The 10,161-nt window shown below is 44.4% G+C and overlaps 1 long non-coding RNA gene and 4 other non-coding genes across 5 annotated transcripts; all 5 read right to left on the bottom strand.

Moving 5' to 3' along the window:
- Positions 1 to 186: 186 nt before the first annotated feature.
- trnas-aga lies at positions 187 to 267 on the bottom strand. Its single transcript has one exon. It is a non-coding gene; the product is annotated as a tRNA-Ser (tRNA).
- Positions 268 to 827: 560 nt separating this feature from the next.
- On the bottom strand, positions 828 to 899 carry trnag-ucc. Its single transcript has one exon. It is a non-coding gene; the product is annotated as a tRNA-Gly (tRNA).
- A 1,364-nt stretch (positions 900 to 2,263) lies between these two features.
- trnas-aga lies at positions 2,264 to 2,345 on the bottom strand. The gene has a single exon. It is a non-coding gene; the product is annotated as a tRNA-Ser (tRNA).
- A 1,992-nt stretch (positions 2,346 to 4,337) lies between these two features.
- Positions 4,338 to 4,416, bottom strand: trnas-aga. Its single transcript has one exon. It is a non-coding gene; the product is annotated as a tRNA-Ser (tRNA).
- Positions 4,417 to 5,735: 1,319 nt separating this feature from the next.
- Positions 5,736 to 7,053, bottom strand: LOC120441731. The gene is made up of 3 exons (XR_005614231.1): positions 6,937 to 7,053; positions 6,583 to 6,759; positions 5,736 to 5,932 (listed from the first exon to the last, which is right to left on the bottom strand). It is a non-coding gene; the product is annotated as an uncharacterized LOC120441731 (long non-coding RNA).
- Positions 7,054 to 10,161: the final 3,108 nt, after the last annotated feature.

The following is a 10,161-nucleotide window of genomic DNA, read 5'->3' on the forward strand; positions in this document are numbered from 1 at the left end:
TGACTGAAGGACGCCATGTTTACTGAAGGTGTGCCTAATTTTGCCAGGACATAGCTGGGTCCATTGCTACTGCGTGCTCTATTTTCTGGAGCAAAGGTCGGGCTATTTCTCCTGGCACCCTCTCAGGTGATCTCCATACCGCGGCTTCTTCTCAAGTCGACGTGTGGACTGCTGCAAAAAGCTGACCGTTGTCGACAGGATTCGAACCTGTGCGGGAGGCCCCAATGGATTTCTAGTCCATCGCCTTGACCGCTTGGCCACAACAACCACATTTGCCCATTAACTACATACTTGAAAGACATGCGTCTTCCAAGTCCTCGTCATACGTCTTTCAAGTCGGATCTGCTCAACAACGCCACGCTGGATTGTAAATGCGGTAGCTGCATGGCTTTGGTGCGAAAGCTTGTGGTTTTGCAGTTCCGTCAGATCGGTGCAGCACAGCTGCGGTTGCAGCTAGCTGGCTGACATTAGCTTGCTTGCTTGCTTGCATGAACAGTTACACACACAGCTGATGATTTTGCCACCTGCAAAGAGCTGATCAGTACATGGTTAGTAGAATGTTATCTTCATTCCAAACATTCAGCAAAACGTTTAAAGTGGGACTGGGTGTCTTTATGAAGAAGTAGCGTGTCAAATCCCAGTTTCATGTAAGAGGCGATGAGACCTCAAAGCCTGTGTGAGCAGTGCTTTTCCACAGCAAACGGCAGCAGCGAGGCCGATGAAGAATGCACCTGGCTTGACATTGTAAGCCTTTGCAGAAAGAGCGGAGAACAGTTTTAGTGTAAAAGTGAACGCAGACCTGCTTGAACAGCACTACTAGTGGCAACTGCGATGGCCGGGAATCGAACCCGGGTCAACTGCTTGGAAGGCAGCTATGCTCGCCACTATACCACCATCGCTATGAAAGCTGGCAGCATTACTGATTCATTGTCCTGTTTATACAGCCTTTCAGGACAATTAACAAGGTGGGCATTTTGATTACACGCTTGTCAGCTTCTAAACTGCTCAAAAGGTAGATCCCTAAAAAGACTAGTGGTTTCATGCAACTGCACATTTAATCTCATCAGCAAAGCTTCTTTGCTATTCAAGTGTGGCCTCTCACGCATTTAACGCCTTGCGTGATTGTTAGCACCTTGAGAGTCGCAATGGTCACGCGACTTCTTCAGGTCACACCAGACAAGGTGTGAAAAGGTGTGAATCTGGGACGATGACTTCCTTGGCTCCTCTTTCAAGTTATTTGGACATTGGCAAAAGGTTTTAAGCTTAATTAAAAATGAGAGCAAGTGTCTGTGTCCCGAATCCAAAGTGGGAGCTGATTCCACAGAGAGGGACCTGAAAAGTGATGGCTCTGCCTTCCATTCTACTTTTAAATCCCGTCGGAAGCCAGCAGTCTGAGAGCAAAGCACTCTGTTGGGATGATATGGCACTGTGAGATCTTGTAGACAAAATTGGTCGTGATCATTCAAGACCTTGTGTGTGAGGGCAAGTATTTGGATTTTTATTTGGGATTTAATAGGGAGCCAATGAAGAGAGAAGTCCATATGGGGGAAGTATACGCTCTCCTTCTAGTCCCTGACTGTACTCTGGATGCAGCGTTTTGGAACAAGCGTAATTCTTTTCAGGAAGCTTTTAGGACACCCTGAAAATAATGAATTTGAATAGTGGAGGCTAGAAGTAGTGAATGCATCCTTCCTCTCTATCATTAGATGGAGAGAGTGTACAAAGGCCGGCATAGTGGGTCTGTGGCCACTCTTGCTTGCGCTTTTGTGTGTCCGTCAGCCAGCTGTGGAGAAGAGCAAAGTTATTACATACAAAGAGCTGAAGTGAAAAGCAGTGTTTCAAACAGTGAAATGTGTCCACTCTTTGTGCTTTTCATGCAGTAATGTTTGATGTTTGAAGCTATTTCTGCTGTTGTCCCATTCCCAGTGAAATCCGCTGTCCGTCCAATTCGATCCCAGTCCTCTTGCAATGCAATCAGCATTTGTCAGACGCATCAGTCATCGGCTTGCGGCGGCGGTACTCAGACAGGATCCTGGGCACTGCACAGGAGCACGCGTCTGGGGTGGCTAAAAGACTGACTGAAGGACGCCATGTTTACTGAAGGTGTGCCTAATTTTGCCAGGACATAGCTGGGTCCATTGCTACTGCGTGCTCTATTTTCTGGAGCAAAGGTCGGGCTATTTCTCCTGGCACCCTCTCAGGTGATCTCCATACCGCGGCTTCTTCTCAAGTCGACGTGTGGACTGCCGCAAAAAAAGCTGACCGTTGTCGACAGGATTCGAACCTGTGCGGGGAGACCCCAATGGATTTCTAGTCCATCGCCTTGACCGCTCGGCCACAACAACCACATTTGCCCATTAACTACATACTTGAAAGACATGCGTCTTCCAAGTCCTACGTCATCGTCTTTCAAGTCGGATCTGCTCAACAACGGCCACGCTGGATTGTAAATCGCGGTAGCTGCATGGCTTTGGTGCGAAAGCTTGTGGTTTTGCAGTTCCGTCAGATCGGTGCAGCACAGCTGCGGTTGCAGCTAGCTGGCTGACATTAGCTTGCTTGCTTGCTTGCATGAACAGTTACACACACAGCTGATGATTTTGCCACCTGCAAAGAGCTGATCAGTACATGGTTAGTAGAATGTTATCTTCATTCCAAACATTCAGCAAAACGTTTAAAGTGGGACTGGGTGTCTTTATGAAGAAGTAGCGTGTCAAATCCCAGTTTCATGTAAGAGGCGATGAGACCTCAAAGCCTGTGTGAGCAGTGCTTTTCCACAGCAAACGGCAGCAGCGAGGCCGATGAAGAATGCACCTGGCTTGACATTGTAAGCCTTTGCAGAAAGAGCGGAGAACAGTTTTAGTGTAAAAGTGAACGCAGCCCTGCTTGAACAGCACTACTAGTGGCAACTGCGATGGCGGGAATCGAACCCAGGTCAACTGCTTGGAAGGCAGCTATGCTCGCCACTATACCACCATCGCTATGAAAGCTGACAACATTACTGATTCATTGTCCTGTTTATACAGCCTTTCAGGACAATTAACAAGGTGGGCATTTTGATTACACGCTTGTCAGCTTCTAAACTGCTCAAAAGGTAGATCCCTAAAAGACTAGTGGTTTCATGCAACTGCACATTTAATCTCATCAGCAAAGCTTCTTTGCTATTCAAGTGTGGCCTCTCACGCATTTAACGCCTTGCGTGATTGTTAGCACCTTGAGAGTCGCAATGGTCACGCGACTTCTTCAGGTCACACCAGACAAGGTGTGAAAAGGTGTGAATCTGGGACGATGACTTCCTTGGCTCCTCTTTCAAGTTATTTGGACATTGGCAAAAGGTTTTAAGCTTAATTAAAAATGAGAGCAAGTGTCTGTGTCCCGAATCCAAAGTGGGAGCTGATTCCACAGAGAGGGACCTGAAAAGTGATGGCTCTGCCTTCCATTCTACTTTTAAATCCCGTCGGAAGCCAGCAGTCTGAGAGCAAAGCACTCTGTTGGGATGATATGGCACTGTGAGATCTTGTAGACAAAATTGGTCGTGATCATTCAAGACCTTGTGTGTGAGGGCAAGTATTTGGATTTTTATTTGGGATTTAATAGGGAGCCAATGAAGAGAGAAGTCCATATGGGGGAAGTATACGCTCTCCTTCTAGTCCCTGACTGTACTCTGGATGCAGCGTTTTGGAACAAGCGTAATTCTTTTCAGGAAGCTTTTAGGACACCCTGAAAATAATGAATTTGAATAGTGGAGGCTAGAAGTAGTGAATGCATCCTTCCTCTCTATCATTAGATGGAGAGAGTGTACAAAGGCCGGCATAGTGGGTCTGTGGCCACTCTTGCTTGCGCTTTGTGTGTCCGCCAGCCAGCTGTGGAGAAGAGCAAAGTTATTACATACAAAGAGCTGAAGTGAAAAGCAGTGTTTCAAACAGTGAAATGTGTCCACTCTTTGTGCTTTTCATGCAGTAATGTTTGATGTTTGAAGCTATTTCTGCTGTTGTCCCATTCCCAGTGAAATCCGCTGTCCGTCCAATTCCGATCCCAGTCCTCTTGCAATGCAATCAGCATTTGTCAGACGCATCAGTCATCGGCTTGCGGCGGTACTCAGACAGGATCCTGGAGGACTGCACAGGAGCACGTCTGGGGTGGCTAAAAGACTGACTGAAGGACGCCATGTTTACTGAAGGTGTGCCTAATTTTGCCAGGACATAGCTGGGTCCATTGCTACTGCGTGCTCTATTTTCTGGAGCAAAGGTCGGGCTATTTCTCCTGGCACCCTCTCAGGTGATCTCCATACCGCGGCTTCTTCTCAAGTCGACGTGTGGACTGCCGCAAAAAAAGCTGACCGTTGTCGACAGGATTCGAACCTGTGCGGGAGGCCCCAATGGATTTCTAGTCCATCGCCTTGACCGCCGCCACAACAACCACATTTGCCCATTAACTACATACTTGAAAGACATGCGTCTTCCAAGTCCTACGTCATACGTCTTTCAAGTCTGATCTGCTCAACAACGGCCACGCTGGATTGTAAATCGCGGTAGCTGCATGGCTTTGGTGCGAAAGCTTGTGGTTTTGCAGTTCCGTCAGATCGGTGCAGCACAGCTGCGGTTGCAGCTAGCTGGCTGACATTAGCTTGCTTGCTTGCTTGCATGAACAGTTACACACACAGCTGATGATTTTGCCACCTGCAAAGAGCTGATCAGTACATGGTTAGTAGAATGTTATCTTCATTCCAAACATTCAGCAAAACGTTTAAAGTGGGACTGGGTGTCTTTATGAAGAAGTAGCGTGTCAAATCCCAGTTTCATGTAAGAGGCGATGAGACCTCAAAGCCTGTGTGAGCAGTGCTTTTCCACAGCAAACGGCAGCAGCGAGGCCGATGAAGAATGCACCTGGCTTGACATTGTAAGCCTTTGCAGAAAGAGCGGAGAACAGTTTTAGTGTAAAAGTGAACGCAGACCTGCTTGAACAGCACTACTAGTGGCAACTGCGATGGCGGGAATCGAACCCAGGTCAACTGCTTGGAAGGCAGCTATGCTCGCCACTATACCACCATCGCTATGAAAGCTGGCAGCATTACTGATTCATTGTCCTGTTTATACAGCCTTTCAGGACAATTAACAAGGTGGGCATTTTGATTACACGCTTGTCAGCTTCTAAACTGCTCAAAAGGTAGATCCCTAAAAAGACTAGTGGTTTCATGCAACTGCACATTTAATCTCATCAGCAAAGCTTCTTTGCTATTCAAGTGTGGCCTCTCACGCATTTAACGCCTTGCGTGATTGTTAGCACCTTGAGAGTCGCAATGGTCACGCGACTTCTTCAGGTCACACCAGACAAGGTGTGAAAAGGTGTGAATCTGGGACGATGACTTCCTTGGCTCCTCTTTCAAGTTATTTGGACACTGGCAAAAGGTTTTAAGCTTAATTAAAAATGAGAGCAAGTGTCTGTGTCCCGAATCCAAAGTGGGAGCTGATTCCACAGAGAGGGACCTGAAAAGTGATGGCTCTGCCTTCCATTCTACTTTTAAATCCCGTCGGAAGCCAGCAGTCTGAGAGCAAAGCATTCTGTTGGGATGATATGGCACTGTGAGATCTTGTAGACAAAATTGGTCGTGATCATTCAAGACCTTGTGTGTGAGGGCAAGTATTTGGATTTTTATTTGGGATTTAATAGGGAGCCAATGAAGAGAGAAGTCCATATGGGGAAATATACGCCTCCTTCTAGTCCCTGACTGTACTCTGGATGCAGCGTTTTGGAACAAGCGTAATTCTTTTCAGGAAGCTTTTAGGACACCCTGAAAATAATGAATTTGAATAGTGGAGGCTAGAAGTAGTGAATGCATCCTTCCTCTCTATCATTAGATGGAGAGAGTGTACAAAGGCCGGCATAGTGGGTCTGTGGCCACTCTTGCTTGCGCTTTTGTGTGTCCGTCAGCCAGCTGTGGAGAAGAGCAAAGTTATTACATATGTAGCACCCAACTCAAGTAGCTCAGGATTAACCCTCGGTTAAGGTGGTGATAGTACTATGAGCGGGGCCCTGGGTACGTTACTCAATTTTACTGGTAAACAAGAGAAACAATAACTAACCAGTTTGAACCTTTGTACTTAGAAGTCTTAATATTGGCGGTGCCTCCACTTAGTGAAAATAATATGAGTTCTGTTTAATCTTCACTAAAATTATGTAACATGTTAAACCTCTTTTTTACCTTTTTAGTAACCCTTATCACTTATAAACTATGTAAGTAATAATTATGACACAACACAAAACTTTAAATTCAAGATGTGAAATTTAGTCAAATTAAAGTATGATTTAAATAAAAAAATACAATATTCAAAGTCTAAAATGTTTCCTTACAATTCAATTGGATGTTTTCTTTTCACAACTCACAGTCAATGTTTTAAAAAGCACATTTATCCCAAAATACTCCCCTTTAAGTTCAGTTCAAATTTGTAACCTTTGTGAGCTCATTCACTGACACCGTTGCAGGCCTGATCGTTACTCGGGCTCGTTGGACCAGAAAACACACAAATGGCCCCTTCACTTGATAAACAAGCAGAAAACCAAACGCACGTGCTCAGGTCTACTCACAAATCCTTTGGCTAAGTGCGAGGGCAAGCTGAGGGGCAGGCTCGGTTGGTGACCATGCGTCCTCCACTCGGCAACGTGGTTGGAATTAGCGGCGTACCCGGGCTGCTGAGTACACTGGGACAAAAACACGGAAATCCTATCCACAGCAAAACGGTCCAGAGAATTCCTCTCGGTCCACTGTGCATTAGAAATTACTATTTAGTTCCATAGAATAATCTGTAGCTTACATACTCGGCATACATAGCTATTACTGGCTCTAAAATGCTAACATGCTAACTCGCGATTAACATCATACATTTTAAGTGCTTTCACATTCCGTTTAAGCTCAATACTAACTCTACATTCAGTACTCACTCATCACAGGGTAAAACAGTCCATAACAGGAACGTAGACTCTGCATCCACGGCTATTGTTTTGACTATTCTCCCGTTAGCTCTGGTACACAACCTCCGGTAATGTGCAGCTGCCAACTCTCACTAGCTTAGTTATTGTTTTTTCCTTCCGCCTCGCTTAGATCCCGCCTTCCTCACGTCTGATTGGACAATAGGTTTACATCAACCAATGGGAAAAAGAAAATACAAGATTGACAACCTAAAATGAACTTGTAAAAGAACTTGCAGCAAATACAAAGTTCTCCTTGTTTCACATTAGATAACAAACCTTTGGTTTTCTTGTAACTTATAACTCCATGAACACTTAAATTATGATTGAATTCTATTTATTGTGATTTTAAACACATTTTTAATGCATTTGAACTCTTTTTTTGTCTTTTAAACACATATATGAAATATTTACAATAAAGTCTTTACATGACAATATTTATATCCTTTTAACCTGTAGGGTCTAAAATATATATTTGAGACCAGGCTACACCCTCCCCGTCTAAAACATTTAGATGTCCTCATCTAATGCAGGATTTTAGATTTAGGCTCAGAGTAATACCTTGGGTGTTCAGAGCGTTTTACATGGTGGTTTTTATCTCTGGTGCTACTGAGGTTCAACTGTATAACCATGCCTTGGTGTACAATAGTCACAGGTTCCTCAGACTGCGTTCCAGGTTTGTCATAGGTCAAACGGATTACTGGTTTCACCTCTCGCTTTGACTTTCGAGTTTTAGGTCTCGTGGGAGTTCTCAACTCCACCTCGGTGTCTGCAGCCATATCACTGGTATCTCCTTCCACATTTAATGGCTGGCATTCCTCTTCATGATAACTTTCAGAAGGTCCTTCCTCCAGTTCCGGTTCACTGTCAGATGAGAGGGAATTATCAGAGGGAAGAGGTTCTGTGTTAGGTCTGTCTGACCTGAATTCATATCTCTGAATATGGTCACTGATAATGGTGGGGTACTTGTAAACATACTCGTTCTCAGATTCGGAGTCTGGCAAGACATCAGATAATCGATCTTCTTGGTCCTGTATCTGACGTCTGCTGGCATGACGTCTTCTGGTAACTGGTGTTCTTACTCTTTCAGGTGAAACTGCGTTATCTGAGATTCTGACAAGATAACCGATTGGTAGCAGATGGTCTCTGTGTAGAGTTTTGACACCTCCAGATCCTTGCTCCGGTTTTACCTTGTACACAGGTAGGTTCGGCAACTGTGCAATGACAATGTAAGGTATCGACTTCCATCGGTCTTGCAGTTTGTGTTTCCCAGTAAGGCCAACAATTCTTATCAGGACTCTGTCTACTTCTTGTAAAGGTTGGTCTCTTACTCTTTGGTCATAACAGGACTTGTTTCTCAAATGGTTCTTTGTTACATTCTCGGTAACTAGATGGTATGCTTGTTTGAGTTCTTTCCTCATTTTGTCGACGTACTGCAGGTGAGTCATCTCTGCGTCATCTTCAAGAACAGCACCAAAGCAAATGTCAATGGGTAATCTGGCATTACATCCAAACATTAAATAGTATGGAGAATATCCAGTAGACTCATTTTTTGAGCAGTTATAGGCATGTACTAACTGGCTGATGTGCTGACTCCAGTTTTGTTTCTGTACATTTTCAATCAATCAATCAATCTTTATTTATAAAGCACTTTTCATACAAAACAAACTGTAGCACAAAGTGCTTTACATGGTTAAAAGCAGCCCACCCCACCCCAAGAGTTCCAAGCATTGATAGCAAGGTTCTGTTGAAACGTTCTGGCTGAGCATCTCCTTGCGGATGATAGGGTGAAGTACGTGATTTTCGGATATCTAGCATAGACAAGAGCTCTTTAATAAGATCAAAGTCTCGACCTTGATCTGAGTGTATCCGGGCAGGTAATCCGTAATGCACCAAGTATTTTTCCCATAATACTTTTGCAACTGTGACTAACTTTTGGTCTTTTGTAGGGAATGCTTGGGCGTACCTTGTGTAATGATCGGTCACTACTAATACATTAGCAACTCCTTTGTTATCTGGTTCAATCTGGAGAAAGTCAATACAGACTACATCTAAAGGACCGTTGCTAGTGATTTGACTGAGCACCGTTGTGGTAGAGTTTTGCGAGAGACACAACGTCCACACGTTTTGATGTACTGATCCACATCGGCATTCATGCGTGGACAATAGAAACGCTGTCCATCAAATCCCGATCCCAGTCCTCTTGCAATGCAATCAGCATTTGTCAGACGCATCACTCATCGGCTTGCGGCGGCGGTACTCAGACAGGATCCTGGAGGACTGCACAGGAGCACGTCTGGGGTGGCTAAAAGACTGATTGAAGGATGCCATGTTTACTGAAGGTGTGCCTAATTTTACCAGGACATAGCTGGGTCCATTGCTACTGCGTGCTCTATTTTCTGGAGCAAAGGTCGGGCTATTTCTCCTGGCACCCTCTCAAGTGATCTCCACACCTTGTCTTCTTCTCGAATCAACGTCTGGACTGCCGCAAAATAGCTGACTGTTGTCGACAGGATTCGAACCTGTGCAAGGAGACCCCAATTGCTTTCTTCTTCGTTGCTTGGCCCACCCGGCCACAACATCCACTTTCAGCCAGCGAACTACATACTTGAATCATCTTTTACTATAAAAGTGTGTATTTTCACAAAAATTTAATGAAAAACAAAATTGTGAATATTGTAGACATTTTAAACAAAAAACTCTCAGAATAAGCAAATGTTTCGCGAATATCAGGGGGTCAACTGTAATATTTAAGCCATGTGAAAATCTACCCTGAAATACCGCTAGTTTTCCGTCTTTAAATCAGTCAGGCTGAATTTAGAAGGTAAAAATAACAAAAACATACCTCACAGTAGCTGCATTCGTACTATCCTTTTCCAATGTCGATCTGCTGGTTTTCCTTCAGGCAATATGGATCTTTAAAAGTCTTATCACACATATCACATTTATAACACCGGTCCTCATTGTTGATCTACACACTTCTCATGCTACCACAGACAGCAATACAAATTCACAGAGACGAGAAAGAGAGGCAGAGGAAGGCAATTGTTGCTGCACCTGAAGGACAGGATAGACCATAACCAAAACTCCTTGACTTGACTTAGGATGAGAAGTTATAGGCAACTTACAAAGTCTAGTTATAAGGGACAAAAATTCAAACAAAATAATGCCATTCAGCAATAACAACGAGTGAAGTGT

The sequence above is a fragment of the Oreochromis aureus genome, linkage group 9 (assembly GCF_013358895.1).
Source record: "Oreochromis aureus strain Israel breed Guangdong linkage group 9, ZZ_aureus, whole genome shotgun sequence".
Taxonomy (NCBI): domain Eukaryota; kingdom Metazoa; phylum Chordata; class Actinopteri; order Cichliformes; family Cichlidae; genus Oreochromis; species Oreochromis aureus.